At 41.0% G+C, this 27,859-nt stretch overlaps 1 protein-coding gene across 4 annotated transcripts in view; it reads left to right on the top strand.

The window, feature by feature from the left end:
• The first annotated feature begins 1,061 nt into the window (after positions 1-1,061).
• ADD3 (adducin 3) overlaps positions 1,062-27,859 on the top strand; it is a 185,873-nt gene continuing 159,075 nt past the window's right edge. Inside the window, exons 1-2 of one of the 4 annotated variants that reach the window (XM_070633354.1) lie at positions 1,062-1,271; positions 6,466-8,011. The gene's annotated coding sequence lies outside the window, so the exon portion shown is untranslated. Of the gene's footprint in view, positions 1,401-6,465; positions 8,012-27,859 lie in introns of all 4 variants that reach the window. The other 3 variants (XM_070633339.1, XM_070633140.1, XM_070633246.1) reach the window with 3 other exon arrangements.

Raw genomic sequence — 27,859 nt, 5'->3', positions numbered from 1 at the left:
TTCTTTCTTTTCCAGGAAACCTCAGTCTTTGCTCTTAAGACCTTCAACTGATTGAACAAGGCCCACTCACGTTATGGAGGGTACTCTGCTTTACTTAAAATCAACTGATTGTAAATGTTGACCATGTCTACAAAGTACCTTCACAGCAACATCTAGCCTAGTAGTCAACCAAAGGTCTGGGCACCGTAGGCTAGCCAGTTAACACATAAAATTAACCGTCATGTGGTGTTTAAAGGTGCTCAACAGAACCAAGCTCCTTTCATTATAGAGATTTAAGGCTAAGAGAGACTCTATAGATGAAGACTCTAAGAACCAGACAACGGTGAAGAGCAAACCTTGGGTCATCCAAAAGAGAGGCCAGGACTTAGGTCCCCTAAACCCCAGCCCAGTGCTTTTTCTCAAACTCTGGAGTCAGGCATCCTAAGCCTCAGAGCCAACTTCCACATAGTTTCTTTTTTTGATCAAACTTGGTTGGGTGTAAAAACAGACGTGTGCCTTTAAATTAGTGCCAGCTAGATTACATTCTAATCATCCAAGTATCTGTTTCTTCAATGACCTCAGGAAGAAGTTAGGAATAGCAGAAGGCTAAGGACAACAACAAAATGCAAGAGTTTCCAAGAGTCTGGAAAACATATGTGGACTTGGAGCCCTGCCCTTCTGGGGTTTAACTCTGAGTCAACTACACTGGAGCGGCAACTGCTTTGGGAACTCTCATCTGCACCTATGTTCATTTATTTGCAAAAATGGTTTACATCAACATGGGCCTATATATCATGATACAGTTGTTCACTTTTCCATTTGTTAGGGCCAAAATGGCGAAATCAGCTTGTTTCTGACTTTTTGTGAATGAAGGAACAGTGCTTGCTGTGTGGAACCATCTGGCCCAGGCAGACCACGAATTGTTTGCATCAAACCCTGTCTGGCATCCCTCTGAGGTCGGAATCCTCCTATGACTGAGGTGCCTCCAGGAAGTGCTTGGAGCAACAAAAAACTTGGCAAAAGGAATCCACAAGAGCATCATGAATGCAGAAACTGTTCCCACAGCCGAACAATTACCAGACAAGCCAGGCGCTTTTTCTGTGGGAACCAGGGTGTACTTGAAGAAATCACCCAGAGACCACGGCAGAGAGGAACGATCTGTTACCATTCTCTCAATTTGGCCTGCTTTTATTTCTCTAAGATCTCAGTTTGCAATGCGGGGGTGTTACCCTGCTGTTTTTCCCCCTGGCAGAAATGACAGCCATGAAAATCTCCAGGCTGCATTTGAGCAGGTATTTGTCAATTTGAGCAGCATATATTGAATAATAATGATAGTTAATTCAGTGCTAATTATGTGCCAAGGAACATTCTGAGTATTTTACAGGAATCAACTCACTGAATCCTCACAACAACCCTATGAGGTAGGTGCCATTATTATTTTCACTTTTTAAGTGGGAAGATGAAACAGAGAGAGGTTCAGTTAGAGAAAGATTAAATTTCCTAAACAAGTGCCAAAATTCACCAATTATAAGACAAATTTTTGTCACAGTTTGATGTCACTGAAATTAGGATATACCCTAGAATCAATGGCATATCAGCATTGTGTCATAATTTAGTAGGTAGCTTTTTTTTCCTTCTTAGTGATGCTTAAAATAATGATGTGTTTTACAGTCAGTGGCATCTTGAATTTGATGAGACACAGAAGGTGGGAGAGCCGGGGTAGAAACCAGACAGTTGGTCCTGGTGTCTATGTTCTCAGGCCACGCTGTGAGAAATTGCCGCTGCCCCAGTGAGACGGGACGGGAAAAACAGGCTTTGATTTCAACCATGAGTTCAGAAAGTGCTGTGAATAGGATTTCCAAGAAGGCCACACTATTTACCTAGTTCTTAAATTGGTCATTAAAAAGCAAAACTTTACTTACTTGGATTTGAAATGGAAAAAAAGGCTAAGGCGGCCTAAGCCAGTATCTCAGTCTTTTTTTTTTAATCTTCAATGCTTTTTGATAAACAAAAATCTCATCCTGGTTCCCTCCCTCTGACACCCCTAGGAATTCTGATATGCTGACCGTACCATCACCCCATTCAGAGTGAGAATAGCCCAAGATTCTCTTGTTCTGAGTACAATTATGCATGGGATTTGATCTGCCTTTCTCTTTCCCTATCTTCTCAAACACAATAATATTCACACAGCAGTAAACTTAAAATTTTTAAAAAGAGTGAGGCTGAGTCAAAAGATGAAGAAGGAGAGTTTAGTTTGTGTGTGTGGGTGTGGGTGTGTGCACACGTGTGCTGTGTGTGTTGTTTGAATTTTTTGTTTGCTTTTTGTTTTGTTTTATATTTTGGTTGGTGGGAAGAAAATCTTTATTTTTAAAAAAAAAAGGAAAGAAAATCTGTTATTTAAACCAATTTATTATTCCCTGTTTCTCTATGCAACAACACATTGATTTTGTTGCCCAGGAAACCGGAAGGAGTTTCTGGAGAATTAATTACCTCATTCCAAACCAAGGGATCACTAAACACTCTTTTCAACTCTGTTTTCGTAGGAAACAAAGGCCGTTCCTTGTAGCTCACCTGAGTCTCTCAGAGCCTGAAACCTGAGCCTCTGCTCATTCCTGGGATTTCGCACTTCCTGCTGCAAACCATATGTTAGGTTACAACGGGAAAACCCTATAGTTACAGTTGAGGGGGGTGGGGGAGAAGGGATGAGGTCACAAATCCCTGCAGGAGGCAATCACAGCTCTAACTCGTAGCTGCTAGAAAAACATGTTCCAATAAATTAGAGAGATTGTTTTCATAGCCCTTCAACTTCAACATTTGGCTCTTAATGGTTGGAAGTTTCTTTCCCTCTACTTCGTGTCATAAGTGGGCCCTTTCTAGACATCTGCAAAAGCTAGTGGTTAGCCTGCCCTGGCCTGGAATCTGCCTGGATTTTGTTCCCTGCACCTGGAAAGTTATTTTAATTAGATGCATTTTTATTCCTCTCCTTTCTTTGGTGGAGACACCGTATAGAGAGAGTCTCGGGGGAGGTGGGGCTTCCAGAGTCACTAACTCAGATTGAGGCCTCTTAGGGGGCTTCAGAGGTGTGGAGGATCCGCCTAGGACTCCAGGAGAAGATGCCTGAGGGATCTGAATGACGGCACTCGAGGAGAATTTTCTCTCCCAAGGGCACAAGGATGGGAATGAAGGCTCACCCACATGCACCACTGTTGGAAGGAAAACCTGAGTCCGCAGGAGGACGCTGGTTACCAATCTGAGCCCAAAGAAACGCACCACCAGGGGTAACAACATAGTCATTGTCCCGTAAGTGGAAGACAACAGGAGTTTTTCCTTAAAAATGGCTGGCAGAAAACTGACTCACGTCAGGGTAGTGGAGGAGAAAGGGAATAGGATTTGAAATCTGGCAGACTTAAATTTGAACCCTGGCTCTGCCGCTTGCCAGCTGGGTGATCTGCAGTGAATTATCTGAGCACTCTGAACCTCTGTTTCCTCCTCCATGCAATGAGGATTACAATATAAAATAGGATTCTTACGAGAATTATATCATGTATTTCCAGTGCGCGACACCTAAAGGCACTGAACCCAGCTCTGCAGCTGCACAATGCATCATCCGGATCTTTATAACTGTGCGTCTGCACATGGGATGATTAGGGCAGCCCCTTTGCTTCTGAGGGAGTGTCTCTAAGATAGTAGTTATGCTCTTTTGTCTTTTCCCCAACAAAGTTCAGACTCTCCCATTTCTTTTCTTTTTTTTTTTTCTTTTGAGGAAGATTAGCCCTGAGCTAACATCTGCCAATCCTCCTCTTTTCTCTGAGGAAGACTGGCCCTGGGCTAACATCCGTGCCCATCTTCCTCTACTTTATATGTGGGATGCCTACCACAGCATGGCGTGCCATGCGGTGCCGTGTCTGCACCCGGGATCTGAACCAGTGATCCCCAGGCCACCAAAGCAGAACGTGCACACTTGACCACTGCGCCACCGGGCCAGCTGCCAGACTCTCCCACTTCTTAGCACATCTCAACTGCCTTTCTCTGGGGCCTAGTGGGTCTCAGAAGTAGATCTGTGTTTCTTCCACTTCTCCTAACGAGAGAGCAGGAATGCGGATACCTCAGGCCTTTCAGGAACTGTGCTGCTCAGACCCATCTGGGTTAACGTCTTGGACAACTTACTGTCTCATGCACTTTCAAAAGCACCTTAAAGGGGTATCCTCGCTTTCTTCCAGCTCTGTTTTGTGAATTTACCTCCATAATAGACACATTTTAGAAGCCACTTTGTCTATTGCTGCTTCCATTAATCCTTTCTACGGCCTAGAAGCCTTTAAAATCCCCCATTCTGCCTGATTCAAGAGCCCCACCTCCTCTGTGAAGCCCTCTCTGGTTGCCCAGCGCCCCTCACTGTGCCCTCCCTTCTCAGAACTCCTGCAACAAAGTTAATCAGCACCATATGGCTGAGCAGAGAACGCCCCTCTTGCTCAGTAGTGCTGTGGTCATCTCTCTTGATGCTGTTAAGTCCCTCAGCTAGGGCTGCCAGATAAAATACAGGATGCTCAGTTAAATTTGAATTTCAGAGAAGCAACAAATAACTTCTTAGTATGAGTGTGTCCCAAGAATTGCAGCCTACATTTTTATTTGCTACATCTGGCGACAATAAGGCCAGACGCTTATGCTTCTGCATCTACAACAGCACTCAGCATGGAAATGAGACTGTTCTGGGCCACACAGCAAAAAATTGCGGGTAACAACAATGATAATAGCTAACATTTATCAAGATTAAGCAGCTATATTTGCCAGATACTGTGCTAATGATTTTACATAGACTACGTCAAGGAGACGGCACATACGCATAAACATGTTGTTGACAACCCAGGTAGAAGATGACTTCTTCAAAGGCAATACAGCTAAAAGATTGATGGGAGGTCCTCTGAGCCTTATAACCCAGTTCTGTCATTTATTGTCCCTGCGACCTTCGGTATTTACCTAATCTTTCCTTATTCTTCTCAGTTATAAAATTATGTCTCTCCTCCTGGAGCTGTTTAATTGAGATAATACACTAGGAGGTAAATGAGATAGTGCACTAAGGACAAAACGCATTGCCCAGCACATAGTAAGTTCTCAGGAAGTGTTAAAGGCGTCGTGGTGATGGAGATGGTGTCACTCTTGTTGGAATTTAGAGAAGGAAGCTCTTTAACCTGAATAGTCAACAGAGCCTTCAAGGACTGGGAACTTTGACAAGTCAGGTGCGATTCCCAGGACAGGAAAAAAGTGGGAGGCAATTTCAGAAATTGGCAAGTAAACTTATTTGCTAGAAATCAGCAACCTAGTTTTTCGGTTTGCATGGGATTGATTAAAAACTCTCATTACCATCAAAAATGCTCTGTTAATCTAAATAACGTTTAAGTCCTCATAGCTAAAAAATTTGCTGTCTTGACTGGAGAGATCTATCTTTAGGTCTAAAGATGCAAGTTGAATATTCAATGATATGATGGATTAAAAAAAAGGAACCACCAGGTACAGTTCTAACACTTGATTTCTAAGTTTATCATTGTGAGGTGACATTCTCCAAGGCACTGAGAAATTTATTGACTGTGAACCTATCAGTTGACAATGGAGAGATTTGTACTCTTTTGGTAATGAACCTTGAAAATCCTCTCCAAAAATACCTTTTGCCTCCTTCTTTCCTGCAGGGAAACTAGGGTACAGAAGCCTGGGTCCAGTGCTCAGGACCTTTTGCAGGATCTGGGCTTCCGCTGAGGTCTTCGCTCAGAGCCGGGGCTGTGGGAATGAAACCAGAGAGGGTGCCAGATGGCAGAGTGTGGGAAGTCTCGGGCTGGAAAGGGATGGCCAAGATAAACAAGCGACTGGAGGTCTGAAAAATGAATGGATAAACATCCAGACCAAAGTCAACAGTGCCGGAGAATCCAAGCCGGTCTCTGCAGCCGGGGAGGTTTTGACACATGAGTTCAGTCTCAAGTCCTTGAAAGAACTTTTGTGCATCTGATTCTTAAGCATCCCTGCCTTGGGGCATTAGGTGGGAGGAGATCCACAGTTCCTGTAGAAAGGCGGGAATTGTGAGATTTTCATCAGTATGACTTTCTGTAAGATTTCTGCTTAAAAATCAGTGGAGGACTGGATACTGGTTGATATTAAAGAGATAATATTAATTTTTAAAGGATGATGATGGCATTGTGTTTATGTTTTTAAAAGAACCTTTATCTTTTAGAGCTACATGCTGAACATTGACAGATGAAATGATATGATGTGTATTTGCTTCAAAATACTCTAGAGGTAGAAGCAGGGATTGGCCGTAAATTGATAAATGTTTAAACTTGGAGAACATTTTATTATTCTCTCTACTTTTATATATGATCTTTGAAACTTTCCATAATACAAAGGTTTAAATAAAAGTTGTCAAAGACACATTTATTTTGTATCATAAAAAAAATCCAAACCGGAAGCTAATAGAAAATATTTCTGGTTTTTTTTTTTTAGCATGAAGGACATTGGTTTCAGGTCTACACAGAACAAAATGTAATGGCACACTGGCAAAACTGAGCCACTTGGAGCTATGGAATAAACATCTTACATATCTGAATATTTCACAGCAGAATGCCTACACTTTGCTGTAAATTCACGGATAACGTGTATAGGACTGTTGGTATTCTCACTTTTCTGAATAACTGGAATGTGCAGACTTAATCTTGGAGGAACAGTGAATTTAAGGAGTAGACTTTATGGCGTGAATCTAAGAGGTGCTCCAGACTGGCCGTTGTTACTTGGTTGGCTTGTGGCCCATGTGCAGTTCAGCGGGGTCTTGACACAGACTGGGGCAAAAAGAGGAAATAACTACTTGAAAGTAAGGATTCTAACCCACTGACCAAAAAGTCCCCGCTGGAATTCTTCTCTGACTCAACTCATTTCCTCCCAGCTTTCTGGTACGATGGGTTTTTTTGTTTATTTGGTTTTGCCTTTCAATCTCTGATAAATCTGAATTATAGTCACTCTGTGATGTGTGCTATAGAAAAAAACAAAAAAGTAGATTGTTTAGAATCCTTGTTTAAACTGGAATAACTGATTCAGCTTTGAAAGTAATACATGATCATTTCCTGACCGGCAAAAGACCCCAAATCCTGTGTGACCAGCGTTCGCATTTATGCAACTAAAATGCCTCGAGTTTGTTTGCTGTCGTTGGGGGCTGGATAGAAACGCCCTGCTGATTGTCTAAAATACGGTTGGCAGAGTCACTGACTAGATAATCTTACTTAGCTTGCAAACGTTGTTAGAAAACCAGCACATGTCATATCATATTGTTTTTAATGCAGTAAAGAGTCAGATGATACTGCACAGCTTGCACTGCGCGGGAAGGCCATGTGCAGGCCTGGCTGCTCTGCTCGCCAAGTCCAAATCAATTATGCTCTAATCAAGACTGTTTCCGGAACTGGTCGGATGGAAGTTCAGAGTGAAAAGGAAAAATTGCTATTTCTCTCCAGATCCTGTTTGCATCAGCAGACTCCATCTGAGACACATCCTGTGTGACCCCTGGCGTAGTGGGGGAGGGAGACTCTTCTGTTTGACTTTTGACTGTCACTAATCTGAAGGCCTTCACTTTTTTTTTTTTCAGGAAAAGTTTGAATTAGTATTAAAACCCAGTCATCATCCTCAGTCCATAAGGATACAGAGTCTGGGCTATTCATTTTCTCAAATAGTGCATCAGAATCCCCAGGAAACTTATTTAACATGCAGATTTCCAGCCCTACTTTGAGACACACTCTCTAGGAAGGTGCTGTTCTTGCAAACTACCCAGATGACTCTGAAGTGCAATCAAATTCAAGAACTTGCATCAGGACGAGGACTGCTCAAATCCAGCTTCCTAATCTTACGCCGTGGAGCCCAGCCGGGCCCAACTTCCCCACTGATGCTCTATTCCTGGGAAAATTGTTTTGAATTTGGGACACTTAAAAGGGACCTCCAAGATATGGCCCTGCCTGTGTGTGCAGGAAGACTTCAGGACATCACCTGCATGCATTCCCAGGGAGGGGTGAGTGAGCCTGTCGTAAGGGGGGGTCTCCCATCCGACTCTCACCAAATTTTCACCAACACATGTCAAAAAGAAAAATAAGGGTAGAGGTAAATTTATTCAAATTATTTTGTGATTCATTAGCCATATCTTTCTGGAGATGTTAAAATGCCTGTCTTACTCTGTTCGGGCTGCTATAACAAAATACCACAGACTGGGTAGCTATGAACAGAAATTTATTCTTCACAGTTCTGGAGACTAGGAAGTCCAAGATGAAGGTTCCAGCATGGGCAGTGGCTGCTGAGGAGCCCCTTCCTGATTCATCGCCACCACCTTCCCCTGTTCCTCACATGGGGCAAGGAGCTAGGAATCCAGAGGGAGCCTCTTTTATAAATCCCTAGTCCCATTGTTCAGCACCTCCCAAAGGCCCCACCTCCTAATATCATCGCCTTTTGGGCTAGGGTTTCAACATACGAATTTCGAGGGGACACAAACATTTAGACCCTAGCAACATCTGTTCTTTTAGAGATTTATTTTCAATTTACTTACTTATGTTTTGAATCATTGATATATGATGCCCCTTGCACAAAATTCAAAATGTACAAAAATTTCCTACATTGACAATATGGGAAATCTCCCTCCTACCCCAGAATTCTTGTTCCCAAACCCAGAAGCAGCGACTGTTACCAATTTCTCATTCTTCAAGAAATGCTCTATGCATATACAAGCAGATAGATTTACAGAAACTTTTTTTTTTTTTTGGTTAGGAAGATTGGCCCTCAGCTAAGATCTGTGCCAATCTTCCTCTATTTTGTATGTGGGTTGCTGTCACAGCATGGCTTGATGAGCAGTGTATATGTTTGTGCCCAGAACCCAAACCTGGGAACCCTGGGCTGCTGAAATGTGTGTGAGTGTGTGAATTTAACCACTACACCACTGGGCCAGCAGGGAAACTCATTTTTAATACATCAGGTAGCATCTTGCATCTTGCTTTATTCACTTAACAATATATTTTGGAGATACTTCCATGTCAGTACATTTGGGGAATCTTTTTTTTAATTAAATGATAGTGATGATATATTGTAGCTAGGCATTTTTTAAATGTCCTAAAGACTATACACACACACACACACACACATATTTGGAGCCCCTAAAAGGTTTTTAAATTTTTTCTAGTTAGTGAAATCTGAAAGCTGAAGCCAGTGGCATAATACTAATAAATAACAATAATTTAATAATTACAGTATTATAATTAACATTATATAATAAAATATTTATATAATAATGATTTATTAAACCATTTATTAAATAATAATAATAACAAACATTTCAGAGTTAAATAATTCTGGACTCAAGTTCTACTTCTCTTATCTTCTAGCTCTAAGAACTTAGATAAGTTACTAATTTCTCTGAGCCAGCTTCCTCATTTAGCAAAACTGAGGGTGGGGTGGGAAATAAACCTCCCTCCTAAAGTCGTGAAGATTAAGTAAATAATGACTAGAAAGCACCTGGAGCCTTGAACCCAAGGGATTATCATCAGTTCACAGGACATGGCTATAGAGGGTTGGCAACCAACAAATGTTGCAGAGAGGTTACGTAAGCAAGGGCTGGAAGTGTGCATTGACTTGGTGGTTGGAAGATCTATGAAGACTCAGGCAGAGCTCAGCAGAGTATTACCTGCAGAAATCAGAGCTGGCGGAAGGGGAGTGGCGGCTGGTGGGGAGAGAAGGAGGTTGGTGGTGAGTACATGCATCCTTGTTGAAGCTGGGCACTATTTGGTCCAGTCTCAGAGCAGGCAGGGACTTGGCCAAAGAAAGACTGTCTGGCAACCAAAAAGAAAGTCCAGCCCTCTGGTCCTTTATCTGCATTTTGCTGAATACCTAGAAGGAAAAAACAGTGTCAAGTGATATTTCTTTTCTTTATTTTTTTTTCCCCACCCAAATCCTGTCTTTGAATGGGAAGAAATGGAGAATGGGTCCCTTATGCAACTCTGCTAAGACTAAAAAGTTGGATAAGTACTACTGAAATAAGTTTTAAGAAGTGGCTTATACCATCTTGAAAAGTGAGACGTGGGTTTTTTTAAACAACAGTGACAGAAGTGATGTTCTCTTGTTTAGTTCGTATTTTATGGAGAATTTCAAACATACTAAAGTAGAAAGCACCATGAGCCCTGTGATCATCTTCAACACTTACGTCGTGGTCAATTTCCCTGCAGATTCCCTGCACCTTCCCCTGATATTATTTGAAACAAATACTGGAAACCATATCATTTCATCTCTAACTATTTCAGCATGTATCTCCAAAAGATAAAGATTCTTTTAAAAACAAAACTGCAATACAGTTATCACCCCTAAAAAATTAATAGGAATCCTTTAACATCGTCAGATATCCAATAAGTGTTCAAATTACCAATGGTCTCATGAATGTCTACGTTCTTGTAATAGATTGTTTGAATTGGGATCCAGATAAGATCCACACATGGCAATAACAGCCTTTTTAAAAAGTCAATAGGATCTCCCTCCATTTTCCTTTTTTCCCCCATGCAACTTTTTTATTGAAGAAACGTCTTTCTTTCCTTCAGAGTTTCCTCGGTCTGGATTTCGCTGATTGCAGCCCTGTGGCATGGTGTGAAGTATTCCTCTCACTGCTTCCTAACTCCCATATTTCCTAAAAATTGGAACTTACCATTGAAGGCTTAGTCAGATTCGGGTTTTATTTTTTTTTAGTCAAAACTATTTCATAGTGTTTGCTTCCATCAGAGGAGACTTAATGCCTAGTTTTCTCTTTTTTGTGCTGTTAGCAGCCATTGATGTTCAATGCCAAGTCTCTCAACGTTTTTAGTTTTCCCATTTCTTTTGTTCACTGTCATCCTGTGAGCTCTTGCTTCTGGGCAAGGTCGAGTCACAGGTTAAGGGCTCCCAGCATTGGACCACTAAGAATTTTCAGAGATCCATCATCCCCGAGTTATCCTGTTTCAGAATGATTTTTTTTTCACTTTTATTGAGAGATAATCGACATATAACATTGTATTAGTTTAAAGTGTACAACATAATTATTTGATATATGTATATATTTGGAAACCATCACCACAGTAAGTTTTGTGAACATTCATCACCTAACATAGTTACAATATTTTTTCCTATCATGAGAACTTTTACAATCTACTCTCTCAGCAACTTTCAAATATACAATATAGTATTGTTAACTATAATCACCATACTGTGCATTACATCCCCAGAATTTATTTTTCTTACAACTGGAAGTTTGTACCTTTTGACCACCTTCACCCATTTCCCACCCACCGCCCATCCCCTGCCTCTGGCAACTGCTGATCTATTCTCTCTTTCTATGAGTTCAGTTTTTTTAGAATCCACACATAAGTGAGATCATTTAGTATTTGTCTTTCTCTGTCTGACTTATCTCACTTAGCAGAATGCCCTCAAGGTCCATCCATGTTGTCACAGGCAGAATTTCCTTCTTTTTTATGGCTGAATAATATTTCATTATATATACATATATCCATTCATCTGTCAATGGACACTTAGGTTGTTTCTATGTCTTGGCTATTGTAAATAATGCTGCAATCAACATGAGGGTGCAGACATCTTTTCTAGATAGTGATTTCATTTCCTTCAAATATATATACAGAAGTAAAATTGCCAGATCATATGGTAGTTCTATTTTTAATTTTTTTGAGGAACCTCCATACTGTTTTCCACAACAGCTGCACCATTTTACGTTCCTATCAACAGTTCACAAGGGTTCCCTTAACTCTGCATCCTTGCCATCACTTGTTATTTCTTGTCTTTTTGATAGTAGCCATTCTAATAATAGGTGTGAGGTGATATCTCATTGTGGTTTTGATTTGAATTTCTCCGATGATTAGCGATGTTGAGCACCTTTTCATGTACCTGTTGGCCATCTGTATGTCTTCTTTGGAAAAGTGTCTATTTAGTTCCTCTGTCCATTTTTTAATTGGATTACTTGATTTTTTGTTATTGAGTTGTACGAGTTCTTTATATATTTTGGATATTAACCTGTTATCAGCTATATCATTTGCAAATATTTTCTCCTATTCCGTAGGTTGCCTTTTCATTTTGTTGGTTTCCTTTGCTGTGCAGAAGCTTTTTAATTTGATGTAGTCCTACTTGTTTATTTTTACTTTTGTTGCTTTTTGTTGTGGTGTCAAATCCAAAAAATCATTGCCAAGACCAACGTCAAGGAGCTTACTGCCTGTGTTTTCTTCTAAGAGTTTTATAGTTTCAGGTATGTTCAAGTCTTTAATCCTTTCAAGACTTGTTCTTTATCTACATTTTTCTGAATATCTAGATGAGAAAAATAGTGTAGAGTGACATTCCTTTAAGCTCCACTTCTCCTTATGGACCTCGCCCTGTTCTTGTGTTTCTTTCACTAAAACTGCCCCCACCCCACAATCTTCTCCAAAAGATATCCTGCTGGTTAATGTGTCTCTTCCCCTTCTCCTGCTTCCCTTCTGATTCTGTATCAAGAAAGCCCAAAGAGGGGCTGGCCCTGTGGCTGAGTGGTTAAGTTCACGCGCTCCGCTGCAGGCGGCCCAGTGTTTTGTTGGTTCGAATCCTGGGCGCGGACATGGCACTGCTCATCAAACCACGCTGAGGCAGCGTCCCACATGCCACAACTAGAAGGACCCACAACAAAGAATATACAACTATGTACTGGGGGGCTTTGGGGTGAAAAAGGAAAAAAATAAAATCTTTAAAAAAAAAAAAAAAAGAAAGAAAGCCAGAAGAACCATTTGTCTGGCAATGACAAAATCCTTCTCAAAGGGCAAAATGATTCACGAATATGCGATCCTCTTTGGCTGTCAAGAGGGGGAAAGAGTGGGAACTCTGACGTGTAATCATTTTTGTCCTTTCACAAATGAATGAATGATGGATTAAGCCAGGCCAAACTCCCCCTAGGAGACAGAGACCCGTGGAATGTGCCAAGGGGTGTACCTGGGCAAAACCAGGAGGTGCTGTGAGAAGAATCTATGTCCATGACAAATGGTGCACTGCATTTAACACGAATTGGTTAATCACAGGCACCTTGCTAGACCAGGAGTGATATTTGGAGACAGAGGCCATTCTAGCGCATCTCCAGTAACTGTGTTAAGGGAGCCAGTTATTGTCTCTACATACAGAGCTGGCATGCTTGACCCTGGACAACATACTGTGCCATGGCATGCTACATTTTTCCATTTCTGAGCAAGCCATCCATGGCCAAAGCCCGACTGGAAATTGCTGGGAGAATCCTGGGCATTGGGCCCAGCATCCCAAGGTGAGCACGTGATGGGCAAAAGAAGACAGGAGCCATGGGGGAAGAGCCAGTTGCCTGGCTCCGAAAGCCTTCCAAGCTCCTTGGAAGAGATGCCTCTTTCAGCCTCTCCTCCCTGCTCCCTGCTCCAGGAAACTTAGAGCCCAGTTTAACAAAGCAGAAAGGTAAAGGACTTGACCTTGTGTTAAACTTGGTTACTTTCAAAATGATACTCTTCTTAAAGATGCAGAGCAGATCATTGTGTTTCACCAATTCAATTAAAAGATGAGTGTGAATGTGAATAAGTGATAACTCTCTTTTACACAGAGAAATTCAAACTAGGAGAGGCACAACAGTGGAGTTGTGGAGTTGCTGAGAGCCCAGGCTTTGGGATCACACAGAACTTGTCATATCCCAGCTCCATCAATTTTTATCTGTGGGTCTTTGGGCAAGTTGCTCAATCTCTCTGAACAGTTTTCCTTACCTGTAAAATGAGGATAACTAACAATACCTACTTTACAACGTTGTTGTGAGCACATGTGTAGGGCACTTGGCACTGTGCCAACCAGAGTATGGGTTCAATAAATAGTTTCTGTTGTTGCTACTAGGAGTTCTTAAAGAATCAGACTTCATGAATGTGCAAGACTTTTTTTAATAAATTTTAAATTTTGGAATAATTTTATATTTATGGAAAATTTGTAAAGATAGTCTAGAGAATTCCCATATACGCTTCGCTCAGATTTTTTTGTATCTTTTTATTGAGATCATGATAGTTTACAAACTTGTGAAATTTTCAGTTGTACATTATTGTTTGTCAGTCATGTTGTAGGTGCACCACTTCACCCTTTGTGCCCACCCTCAACCCCCTTTCCCCGGTAGTCACTAATCTGTTCTCTTTGTCTACATGTTTAACTTCCACATGTGAGTGAAGTCGTACAGAGATTGTCTTTCTCTATCTGGTTCATTTCACATAACATAATATTCTCAAGGTCCATCCATGTTGTTGTGAATAGGACGATTTTATCCTTTTTTATGGCTGAGTAGTATTCCATTGTGTGTGTGTACATATATACCATATCTTCTTTATCCAATCATCAGTTGATGGGCACTTAGGTTGCTTCCATGTCTTGGCTATTGTAAGTAACGCTGCAAAGAACGTAGGGGTGCATGGGACTTTTGGAATTGCTGATTTCAAGTTCTTTAGATAGATAGCTAGTAGTAGGATGGCTGGGTCATATGGTATTTCTATTTTTAATTTTTTGAGAAATCTCCATACTGTTTTCCATAGTGGCTGCACCAGTTTGCATTCCTACCAGCAGTGTATGAGAGTTCCTTTTTCTCCACAACCTCTCCAACACTTGTTACTTTTTGTTTTGGTTATTTTTGCCCTTCTAATGGAGATAAGGTGATATCTTAGTGTAGTTTTGATTTGCATTTCCCTGATGATCCGTGATGATGAACATCTTTTCATGTGCCTATTGGCCATTCATTCACCCAGATTTTTTAATGTTAACGTTTTACATTACTATGGTACATTTGCCAAAACTGAGAAGCCTACATTGGCACATTACTATTACTATTAACTATTAATATTAATATTACTATTATTATTAAACTTGACACTTCATCCAGATTTCATAGTTTCTTATTCCAGGATATAAGCTAGGATATCACATTATATTTAGAAGAATGCTTTTAATTAGCACAACAATCCACATTATTAATCAATTAGTGACTCTATGGTTAAAATCTATTAAAAATCAGTTATTCTCTTAGTTTTTTGCAAACTTATTGACCTATTAATTGGCATAATAAATACTTTTTGCATGGTTAATGAAAAAATAGTCAAATGTAGTTAGCATCTGCCCAAATTATCACAATATTCAATTTATTCAGATTTGAAATTAGTAAGATTTCACTATGAACATGATCATGGCATGCAAAGAGATACCATGTCTGGCACTTAGTAGGTGTTCAAAAAGTGTGGGTTGCTAAATGTGAAAGGGAATTCGGGTCTCTTGACAGCTTGATCTACTTTCAGCACAGTTAAGTGTACTTTGCCTTAAGCTGGGTCTTGTTTTGAATGAGCCCTTAGAGCTTGACTTTGCCCGTAAACCTGTTTGTGCAAGACTATACAGAATCTGAGCAAATAAGACTTACTGTTTGGCAAACCATGAATTTCTCTACCATCTTTCACTCAGCAAGGATTATCCCTTGGGGGATCAATTCTGATGCTGAAGATAAATTTTCAGTTTTACTTTTCTCTCTGAAGAACAAAATATATTCATGTGTGTGAATTCAGTTTTGGCTGGGGATAGTTGTGGTAGTTGCCGTTTTTAATAAACGGCATTAACCAGGGTTGATGAGAATCACCAAGCTTGCTCTGGCAATGAGAAAGACAAGGATAAGGACGTCCAGCCGGCTGTGAGCTTCATGGTATGACCAGGTGGGCTGCTGCAGCCACACTGGGACCTCAGGGGTAAGTTATTACAAGACAAGTGTGGCAAGGGCACGCTTCCTTCACCAATGTTGACAAATGCAGCATTGCATCTGAGCCATTCATTTAAGCATTCTTTTATTCAACTTAAAATACCTATCAAATGACAACTGTAGACCACCTATTAGATTTCTGCTACTGAAAGTGTGGCCTGTGGAGCATCCATTTACTTGGGGGGCTTGTTAGAAATGCAGACTATCAGGGCCCATCCCAGTTCTCTGAATCAGAATCTGCATTTGAACAAGATTTGTAGGTGATTCTCACGTGAGAAGCACTGGACCAGATGACAGATGTAAGAGCCAGGATCCCGTTAGGGACTATCAGTAAAAGTTCAGGGGCCAGCCCCGTGGTCTAGTTGTTCAAGTTCCGCATGATCCACTTTGGCAGTGTAGGTTTGCAGGTTCAGAACCTGGGCATGGACCTACACCACTTGTCGGCTATGCTGTGGCAGCGGCTCACGTACAAAATAAAGGAAGATTGGCACAGATGTGAGCTCAGGGCTAATTTTCCTCAAGCGGAAAAAAAAAAAAAAGGAAGATTGGCAGTGGGTGTTAGCTCAGGGCGAATCTTCCTGCACAAAAAAAAAAAGTTCAGTTACAGAACAGAAATAAAGAATGGTGAAGCACCCTGGAACCAGTACTAGCAGAGAGCTAGTACTCTACATCCTAGCAAGACCTGTAGCTGTACGAGAGAGCTGCTCAACAGAACCAATGGTCTTTGGTAGAGGGAAGCAAACACTACCAACAGTGCCTTAGCAAGGAGTGAGCTAGGGAATAAATACCCCAAGCTTTCTCTCATTCTGCTGGTGCCACCCAACCCAACACAAAGCCAGAGGGCAAGAGAGGCTGGCTGGTGTGGTCTGTAAAAGCCACGTGTCCTGGGCAGAGAGCACAGTTGGAAAGGCTGGGAAGTGTCTCTAGTGGCCAACAGAGAACATCCATCACAGCATGAAACACAGCCTCTGTTCTCAACAAGTTTGGTCTCTATAAGACTTTAGGTATCTGCAGGTTGAGGTCAGGATAGCCTCTGTTTTTCTAACTTAAAAACGATATTTTCAAAGTGGCCTTGAATTTGATACTCTAAGGGTCTCCTAGATCACTCTTTAACAAGCTAACTATATTTCTGAGTAACTATTATGTGAAAGGCACTCAACTGGACACTAAGAAGGAGATAGAGGTGTTAGATATGGTCCCTGCCTTCAAGAAGTTTGTGATTTTAGATAATCAATGCTTCCTACATAAAACTTTGCAAAGAGGTTCAAACAATCAGCAGAATCCAGTGAAGCCATATATGGAGTTGAGACTCTTGAACCAGACTGCTGGGTTCAAACCTCAGTCCTGACGCTTCCTGGCTGTGGGTCTGTGGACTTGCTGCCTAAATTCTCCGTGTCTCCATTTCTTCCTCGGTGAACTTGGGATGATAAAAATACTTGCTGTGATGGTGGCAGTGAGGTTTAAGTGAGTTAGTACATGAAAAGCATTTTCAGTGGTGCCTAGCACATGGTCAACACTCTATGTGTTAGTTATTGAAAGCTAAGAATAACCATGTCCCCAGTGGCAGAGAGTCTAGAAGACTAGAGTAGCAGGTCCATGATATAAAGTTCCCTTCTAAATTTATGTATTTAAATAAGTCAATTAAAGGAGAAAAACAATAAGTAAATAATTGTACAGTTGGCACAAGGAAAAGGAAGGAAGTATTGAAATAAGTAAGTTTGAGGAACCCTGACCCCCGGTTACTTGTCGCCCCTTAGCTCCATGCAGTGTCTTGTCTGAGTGTCCTTAGGGGATTAAGAGACTTTCTAATGGCACAGGTTGCTACAAAACTTTCTGGTTTAGAGAAAAATGAAATTCAAGTATAAAAAAATTCTAGGCTGGTCTGGTGGCATAGTGGTTAAGGTCATGCACTTCGCTTCAGTGGCTCAGGGTTTGCAGGTTCAGATCCTGGGCGTGGACCTGGCACCATTCATCAAGCCAAGCTGTGGTGGCATCCCACATAAAATAGAGGAAGATTGGCACAGATGTTAGCTCATGCCCAATCTTCCTCAAAAAACAAAAACAAACAAATCTAAATACGTAAGGGGTACAGCTACTCGGGTTATCAAATATTCCAGTGGAAGTCACATACATACATCCGAGGGCAGAAGTCAGCTCTTGAGAGTTTGTTTAGTTGTCTCTTTGTCAGGAATCCCAAAATTGCAGGCTCCTTTTGTTAGATCCAGCACTGGTCTTCTTTGCTTTTTGATGAACTTTTGACCTAAATTGTATTTCCAATCTCCAGTCATTTAGTGGAAGGCCATTAGTGACTGGTTAAACACACAAGTGCACGCACACACGCACACATTCGTATATTACATTTTCAGACCAATCGAATTTACAGAAGGAACCAATTTGAAAAGTTATTGAATTAAAACCCCAGAAGAGAGAGATGGGTATTATTGTTAGCGGTTGGCACGACAACTAGATATGCTAAAGAGTAGTATGTGCTGAATTCACGTCGTTGGAGACTCTGACAAGTTCAGGGCTGGGCCTTTGCCTCTAAATCTTGTTGCCAAGGTAATGCAGCATGAGGCCAGAGTCCACCGAAATGAATACCCCTGACAGCTCATGCCAGCAGGAGCTATCTGATTAAAAGGGATCTTTTTAAAAAAGAAACAGTATTTTAATAAGAGCAGGAGGAGAATGCAAAGGCGGGATATTGAAATTTGGGGAACAGAAAATCTGAAAGGAAAGCAGATAGTGTATGCCAAGAAGTAACTAAATAAAAGGGTCTGTTTCATAGCAAGCGGGTGGTGAAGTGTGAAGGTCTGAAAGCAGGGACTCCGGGCCATTTTGTAAGTGAAATGACACTGCCCCAGTTTGGTTCCATGGCTCAAGTTCAGCAGAATGATTTCACTTGATTTGCGGCACTGCAGATTTTAATTTGACAGATTTTCTTCTCTGATAATACATTAAAGAAAATGGTTTCTGAGGGACTTTATAGGTCACACATACGTCCCAAGATGAAAAGGGAATCCACAAAAACCTCAATCCAGAATAGAGGCCACCAAAATGACACAGCCTTCAGCCACTTGTATGGCCTTTCGGATATTTGCTGGATTCAAGTCCCAGTGATTCGTTAGTTGATGATTTACAGAATAACATTCTTAGGTTCATGATCTTATCGGATCCTCATTTCCCCAGCTTTATGTGCCAGTTAATCTTGGATTTGTTCATGATGAAACTGTGGTCCCTGGAGTTTCTTATGCTCTAAGAATGGAGAAGAAGAAAGAATCCTCAAGTTCATGATCATAATTCCCATAGGGATTTGATCCAGGCGCCACATGAGCTGTCTCTCCTTGACACTTCCAGGGATTTAAAGGGAATGATCAGTAAACGGGGATGTGAGGGTAAGAGGGGAAAAGATGGAATCGGAATCCCAGATCAGCAGTTCTAATTTAAAGTTCCTATGAATCCAGATCAGACTACTATTTCATAAGCAAATGAGGGACTGAAAATGTACCATGCCTATCCCGCCCTGTACCAGTAACGTCTACAGTGAGAGATGTAATGGAGAGGATATTACTGGCCTTAGAATTACTGACCAAAATCCAACTCCTGCCTCTGTGAATGATTTGCTGAGTGACCTTGGCATTGGTATTTAACATGTTTAAGTCTCTGTTTCTTAAGCTGTAAAACGAGGTGGATTACCTTTGCCTTCACCTAAAACAGTAATTCTCTACCTGGAATGTACAATCAAATCACAGAGAGAACTTTTTAGAAATTCAGACTCCCTGGGCCCCACCTAATCTCTACTGAGTCAAAATCTGTACTTTACAAGAGCTCTACACGTGGTTCTGATTTGCATCTCTGTTTAAGAATCACTGAAGATTATACGTAACTTGTAAAGATGAACGAGCTAATAGATGTGATTATCTTAAGCTCCTCAATCAGTCAAAGAGAAGGGTACTGCTAAATTCAGCTTATTTTTTTTTTCAGCTTATATTTTTAATATCTAAAACAGGGCAAAGAAATTAAGATGTAGGAAACTTGGGGTACATAAAGTGGTTACATTTCCCTCTACCATTTGAAGTATTTGGAGATGTCCAAGCTTTAAATGAAAAGCTCTTTGAAGTAACTCTCTTTGTTCACGGTTTGCAATATTCCCCTCAGTTTTTATTGATCTGGACGGAATGATAACTGATGTTTATCTAATGCTGACTGACACTATTCTGAGTGTTTCCTAAGTGTTCACTCATTTCATCTTACTCCCTCTTACACAGATTCTGTGGAGAGATTAAGTAACCTCTCTCAGATCTCATGGGTAATAGGAGGCGGAGGTGGGCTTTGAACCCAGGAACTCCACTCCAGAGCCCTACTCTTTATCACTGTGCTATTCAACCACTTGGTAGGGCAAACATTTCCAATGAGTACGTAAATTGTTCTGCTTTCCCAGTGAAAACAAAAGCCCACATATGAGTTTTTCTAAGCCTAGATCATCATTTCTTAAAGTGTGGTCCTTAGATTTCCTGCCTTAGTTACCTGAGGTTCTTATTCAAAATGTAGTTTCCAGGGACCATTCCCAGACCTATTATACTAGAATCTCAGGTATGAGTACAGGCTGGGAACTGGCATTTAGAAAATATACCACTTAGGTGATTCTTTTTTTTTTCCAGCTTCATTGAGGTATGATTGACAAGTAAAAATTGTATATATTTAGGTTGTACAATGTGATAGTTTGATGATTTATTGTACATATACATTGTGAAATGATTACTACAATCACATTAACACATCCATCACTTCACATAGTTACCTTTTGTGTGTGTGTCTGTGGGTGTGTGGTGAGAACTCTTACTCTTTTAGCAAGTTCGGTGATTCTTGAGCCCAGTAAAGTTCAAAAACCCCTGGCTTGGCTCAACACTTGTGGGCCATCATTGTTGGGAACGAGTGTGGCTAGACTATCTTGGGAGCCACTGAACTGAAGCTGTTTTCCAGAATGAGACAGAGGGTGCTTCCTGGGATGGAACGTTCAGTATTGTGGCTAATGGATAGTTTGGGTAAGGAACAGCTTCTGCCCAGGAATAACTGGTTGTTGTCTTTCACAGAGGGAAGCCAGCAAACTGACAGTAGGAATCTGCCTTCAGGGCCCAGATCTCATTTCCCCTCAAGGGGTTCCCGCTAACACTGGCCTGGAACTTTGATGTTTTCCTTTTCGACAACCAAATGCCGGGAGGCTCCGTGTCACTGCACACACCCTCTCGGGCACAATGGCAGAGTCAGGGAGCGGACTGTTTGGAATGTGGTCTGGCCCTGTTGGGGCTTTGAATTGAGCTGGAACTTGCAGACTCTCGCAAGAGTTCATCGTGGTATCTTTTTCAGATGAGTGAAGAAAAAGAGGCCAAGAGGCTGACCCAGAAGGGTTGAGGCTTTATACTTGGGAAGAAGCCCATGGTGATTCTTTAAGGAATTGAAAACATTTTATGTGAGGCTTCTTGAGGGATAATTTATATTCAGTAAATTTCACCTCTTTTGGGGGTACAGTTTGATGCCTTTGGGAAGGGAGCTATAGTAAACATCATACCACCAATGGCAGATCTGTGAGTTTTGACTAATAGGTACAGTCAGGTAACCAACAACAAATAAGATATAAACATTTTCATCTCCCCAGAAAGCTCCCTTGGACCTCTTTGCAGCCAATCTCACCTCCCTTTCCCCCAGCCCTTGGCTACTATTGATCTGATTTGTGCCAGTATTCCAGAATGTCACATAAATGGAATCTTGTAACATGCAGCCCTTTGTTGGTACATATGGCCGTAGTTCTTTCCTGTTTATTGCTAAGTAATATTCCATTGTATGGATTACCACAATTTACTGAGTCACCAGATGATGGGCATTTGGATTATTTCCACTTTTTGTCAGGAATTGAGATTTAAATGAACACCAATTCAGCAAGCAATTTTGAACACACGTATAAGTAGATTCCAGAAAATGAGATCGTTTATGCCTACAGCCTCTGATAAAAATAATTGTCACACTGAAAATTTGAACAAACACCTAAAAAAGAAGGAGCTTCATTTGTGGACTTGGAAACAAATGGGAAGGAAGGGCATGCCATTAAATGGTGGCAGAGTGATTAGAAGAGCACTTTATGCCCTTTGAAAGCCCTAAAATGATACTGCCACGCTGAGAACACATGAGGGCGCTCTAACCAGCCAGCATTAGCAAACACTTTTTTTCATTCTAACAAAGGTTGTTTGTTTTTTAATTTATTAGAATGCTTTGTTGAAAACCCTGGTGAATTCTCACTCCCACCCTTGGTCTCATTGGCCACTCTTGGATGACAGAAAAGAATTTGGCATCAAGTGAATCCGTCTTTGACTAGTCCTCAGGGGTTTATTGTACCCAACCACAGTTTTATGGTGAGGCTCCAGTTGCCTTCCCCACTTAAACTCACATGGAAAGCCTTCCAAAGGAACTCTAGATTAGAATACCCCATAAATCACAAAGAGAATTGAGATTGTCCCTAAAGTTCCTTTTTTATTATTGTTGTTTTCAGGCCGTCCCGGAACGCAGCACGCAAGTGTTAAAAAATAATTGCTGGGCAACATTTTAGAAAGACTTGTGAGACACACATTTGGCTGGCTGAGAGTTGTTCATTCTTGTCAAAGGAACCACTGTGATCCATATAGAGGAAAGCTATCTTTATAGCAAAGCAGCAGCGAGAGAGGACAGGGTTACTGGTTTTGGCTGAGTGGTTGTTCAAAACAAAAACCAAAAAAAAAGGTTCTGGATACATTTAAAAATTTTTGAAAATCAATGACTCATTTATTACAGAGGAACCAAGTACAAAATAAAAGACACTTCATAAAAATTGCATTAGAGTGCTCTGGGACTCTAAATGGGAGTCTAAACGAATTTAATGCTGTGGGTGCACGATTTTGTTGCAAGGTATAGGAAGTCTTAGGAATCCCTGTCTTAGGGGAAGGGTTTTATTCCATCATTTGCAAAGAGATCTCTGTAAGAGCTTTCTACAATTAACAGAATAAAATGCTCACTTGAAGAAAGAAGTCTTTTACTCAGTCAAACCCATCCAATATAAAATATGATGATTGTTCCAAGCAGAAAATTATCTTTGGCTATTATATCCAAATTATATAATAGCATTGCCTTAAAATTAGGAAGAAGATAGTAAAGAGATGATTCTAAGGACAAGGTGTGGCCCTGCCCTGGATCTATGGATGCTCGGCATCAATCAGGAGGAGTACCCTGGGGTGCTCTCTCTCCCATTTGGGTAAAATCCTGAACGACTCAACCAGACCTGGGCCTGCCACACAGTCGCACTGCAGATCTTCTCAATCGTCCCTTCAAAAGGCATTCTCCCAGGGGCTGGCCCCGTGGCCGAGTGGTTAAGTTCGCGAGCTTCGCTGCAGGCGGCCCAGTGTTTCGTCAGTTCGAATCCTGGGCGCGGACATGGCACTGCTCATCAGACCACGCTGAGGCAGCGTCCCACATGCCACAACTAGAAGAACCCACAACGAAGAATATACAACTATGTACCGGGGGGCTTTGGGGAGAAAAAGGAAAAAATAAAAATCTTAAAAAAAAAAAACAAAAACAAAAAAAAAAACAAAAGGCATTCTCCCATTCTATCCTTACGTAACCCTTGGATCCGAAGCTCACTGTGAGCATGGTGGTTAAAAGGATGGACCAGTGAGTCATAGTTGGCTATGTGATCTTAAGTAAACTGCTTCTCTAAGCCTCAATTTCCTCCACTATAAAATGGAGATTGTAATAGTATCTATTTCAGGTCTCCATAATAGTACCTATGTGAAGTTGTTGAGAAGATTAAATAAGATAATTCATACCAAGCAATATAATCCAGTGTCTCATATGTAGAAAGCCCTCAATAGAGATTCATATTATTATCATCATCATCATCAACGTTATTATTATTATTTCTAGTGTGGCCCCTCTCAACTATGATCCAACCTCTCCATTCTAGTAATCCATCTTCAGACTCCCAGAATCTTCCTGGCCAACCAAGCCCTTAACCTCTCCTGTCCTTGCATCTCCCATGAGGATTATCCTCCCCTCCCATGAGGGCTCACAAACAAAATGCCTCCAATGCTAACAATCTTGTCCCATCACATATCAGAGTTGTGCTAAGAATGCCAGGAATGTCAAATGGCCTTCACTTTAGCTAACCATCAATTTGTGATGGATGTACCTTAAAGGTGACACACATTCCATTCTCTTATAAATTCCTACACCATTCATCCATCCAAGGGAGAAACGCGACTTCAAGAGCATATTCTGCCCATCAACAACCATCTTTTCATAAATGAGATGTAGAAAGAGTACAATGGGAGTGGAAAGGTGTTCTGTTTAAGGAGGGGAAATACTATTTTCTATCATTCCAATTATGTCCCATCAAGCAATAGAGTCAAGACCCAAGCTGACAATTCTATCTCCAAGTTTTGCAAGAAAAATGGAAGAGAGGATAAGAAAATCCAAAGAGATGGTGATCCCAGTTTTACAAAACTGCCTCTGGTAAGAGAGGAATGAGGAGAAGAAAAGTGCTTCAAAACAGATCTGTTAATATTTCTTTTGAAGAATAGGAGGGGGAGTTTCTTACATGTAATTCAGAATAACTTAGAGACAACTAGTATTTTAAACAAGGTTTCTTGATTAGATAGTGTAAGAGGATCTAGATCTTTCTGGCCAGCCCTCGTGGTCTCGTGGTTAAGATTCGGTGTTCTCACCACGACGGCCCTGGTTCTTTCCTATTCAGAGAACCACACCACCCATCTATCTGTCAGTTGTCACACTGTGGTGGCTGCATGTTGCTGTGATGCTGAAAGCTATGCTACCAGTATTTCAAGCATCAGCAGGGGCACCCATCGTGGACAGGTTTCAAAGGAGCTTCCAGACTAAGACAGACTAAAAAGAACAATCTTATCATTCACTTCCAAAAAAATTAGTCATGAAAACCCTATGAATAGCAGCAGAGTATTGTCTAATATAGCACCAGAAGGTGAGAGGATGGCGTGAAAAGACCAGGCAGGGTTCTGCTTTGCTGTACATAGGGAGTCAACTTGATGGCACTAACGACAACTGACTAGCTGGATCGAAATTCTTCCTCTGGCCCCCTCAACCTCCCTAAGGGTTTCCCCATATGTAAAATGGGGAGAACACCCTACCTTATTGCATTAGAATTAATACAATAGATCATTTACCACCTGGAAATGAGAAAGGGTGAGAAACGGGATAAGAGATGAAGGAGAAGAAAATAATTAAATGATAGATTTTATATAATAAATGATAAATAATAGATATAAATAATACATATAATAATAAATATAACAAATAATAGATAGATAATAAGATTAAGCTGAGAAGGGCCTTGTCCAGACAAGTGATAAAAGACTATGTGGATCCACAAGTGTGATTAACCCAACCCCCTGCACCTGAGGTCTCAGGAAAGCAATAAGGTGAAGGAGCTTTAGCACATGGACTTTGACGTTGTGTTTGTCTGTTCAGCACCTTTTGGCTTTTTTCCTCATTTTCCACTGTCTGATTAGGTGAATTTACTGGATAGCCAAGTTCCAGAGAAAATGAGTAGCAAACAAAAAGGACCTGAAGCAATTATATACATATGCATACAAGTAAATCCACAAACTGAAGGTACTCTAAGAGGCTCTTTAGGTCGACCCTCTGAGATTGGAGAAGTTAAGTGGCCTGCTCAAAGTCATGCAGCTAAGGAGTAGCCAAGCCTGGAGTAGACTCTGACGATGTCTTGGGGTTCTCCCTAGTACATCAGACTGCAAGAGAAATGGGCATAAGAATAATAATGCTATTTTATTTCATATCACATGTCCAATGAAAAATGAAAAAGAAGCTTCTATACAGGCATCTTTTGAAGTCCAACTTACAATAGTCCTTACACTTTAAATGGGTCACTCTGTATCACCATGGTGATTCTTCCAAGTTTTCCTGGAACCATCAGCTGTTTTCTAATGGAGGCACACCCCAGAACTTGCAGATCCACCAAACAGATAAATATCTCCCAGTAGAAAATACTTAGCTCCTTAAGCAGCTTGGTCAGCAATTGCTTTTCCTTTTCCACTTCTCAGGGAAACAGCCTAAAGCATGCTCCTGCATTGGCTTTAGATGTCATAAAGTTCTTTAAAAAAACCTCTTGATTCTACTAGGGGTAAGGTGACCTCCCTGGGTTTTTTGTGGTTTATATATTGAGAAACAACCATTTTCTTGCTTTCTGTTTTTCTAACCAAGCAGTAAGTAATTCGAAAGCCTTGTAACAGTATAGCTGCTCCTCAAAAAATTAAAAAAGAATTACAAATGATTCAGCAATTCCACTTCTGGGTACATATCCAAAAGAACTGAAAGCAGAGTCTTGAACAGATATTTGTACACCCACGATCATAGTAGCGATATTCACAATAGCAAAAAGCTGAAAGCAACTCAAGCTTCCGTTGATGGATGAATGGACAAACAAAATGTGAGAGAGATAGATATACATACAAAGTAGAATGTTATTCAGCCTTAAAAAGGAAGGAAATTCTGACACGTGCCACAACATGGATGAATCTTGAAGACATTATGCTAAGCGAAATAAGCCAGGCACAAAATAACAAATACTGTGTGATTCCACTTAGATGAGGTGTTTAGAGTAGTCAAATTCAGAGAGACGGAAAGTAGAACGGCGGTTGCCAGGGGCTGGGTGGAGGGGGAAACGGGGAGTTGTTGTTTGATGGGTGCCCAGTTTCAGTTTCGCAACATGAAAAAGCTCTGGAGCTTGGTTGCGAACAATGTGAATATTCTGAACAATACTGAACTGTACACTTAAACAAAGGTTAAAATGGTAAATGTTATGTAATATGTATTTTACCGCAGTTAAAAAATTTTAAAAATAAAAAAAATAAGAGAGGAGAGAGAGAGATGGGAAGTGGCGAAGTCCTGTACAGTTTGTTATAAGCATAGGTACAGTTATTTTAAATAGTCTCATTCGTCTCATTATACTTCTCAGTCCTGATTGTGACAGTTCACTGGTAAAATCTCAGGGCATTGAGGCAGCCAAAACCATCAGCTTAAAGCAGCATAAGTAGACAGCAAATGAGGGGCTGGCCTGGTGGTTAAGTGCACACATTCTGCTTTGGCAGCCCGGGGTTCACCAGCTCAGATCCCGGGTGTGGACATGGCATCGCTTGGCAAGCCATGCTGTAGTAGGCGTCCCACGTATAAAAGTAGAGGAAGATGGGCACAGATGTTAGTTCAGGGCCAGTCTTCCTCAGGAAAAAAAAAAAGAAAGAGGAGGATTGGCAGATGGTAGCTCAGGGCTAATCTTCCTTAAAAGAAAAAAAGTAAACAGCAAATGAAAGAACAACCAAGACCAAGTATTTATGTACTGTTCGTCTGAATTTCTCAACTTCCACTCAGCTCATACTGATCTCCAGTCAGCTAGAGATACCTCTTCTTCCAGTCCTGTCAATATTCCCAGAGTTCCTTTGCAGAAAATATGATTTTCACCAAAACTTAGAAATTAGTACATTGATTATTTCATGGGAAATATTTGGTTTATCTCTAAATAGACAAACCAAAAATCCTGAACTTCAAGTCTTTGCACATGACACAGTTCACAAAAATTTTTACACCTACTTTTATAGGTTGAATTGTGTCTTCTCCCCACCCAAGAGAAAAAATTTATATGTTGAAGTCCTAACCCCCAGTACCTCGGAACACGACCTTATTCGGGAATAGGATCTTTGCAGATATAATTCATTAAGATGAGCTCATAGTGGAGCAGGGCAGGTCTCCAATCCAAAATGACGGGTGTCCTTATAAAAAGGGGAAATTTAGACACAGACAGACACACATGGAGAACACCATGTAAACACAAAGGCAGAGATTTACAAGCCAAGGAATGCCAAAGATTGCCAGCAAACCATCAGAAGATGGGGCAGAGGCATGGAACAGAGTCTTCCTCACAGCCCCGAGAAGAAACAAACCCTACTGACACCTTGATCTTGGACCCCAGAACTGTGAGACAATTGATTTCTGTTGTGTAAGCCAATAACAAATAAAAATAAAGCCTTGGCATGA

This window comes from Equus przewalskii, chromosome 1 (genome assembly GCF_037783145.1).
Source record: "Equus przewalskii isolate Varuska chromosome 1, EquPr2, whole genome shotgun sequence".
Classification (NCBI taxonomy): Eukaryota; Metazoa; Chordata; class Mammalia; order Perissodactyla; family Equidae; genus Equus; species Equus przewalskii.
Note: the sequence above shows the minus strand (reverse complement) of the source record. Positions and strands in the feature narration are given on the sequence as shown.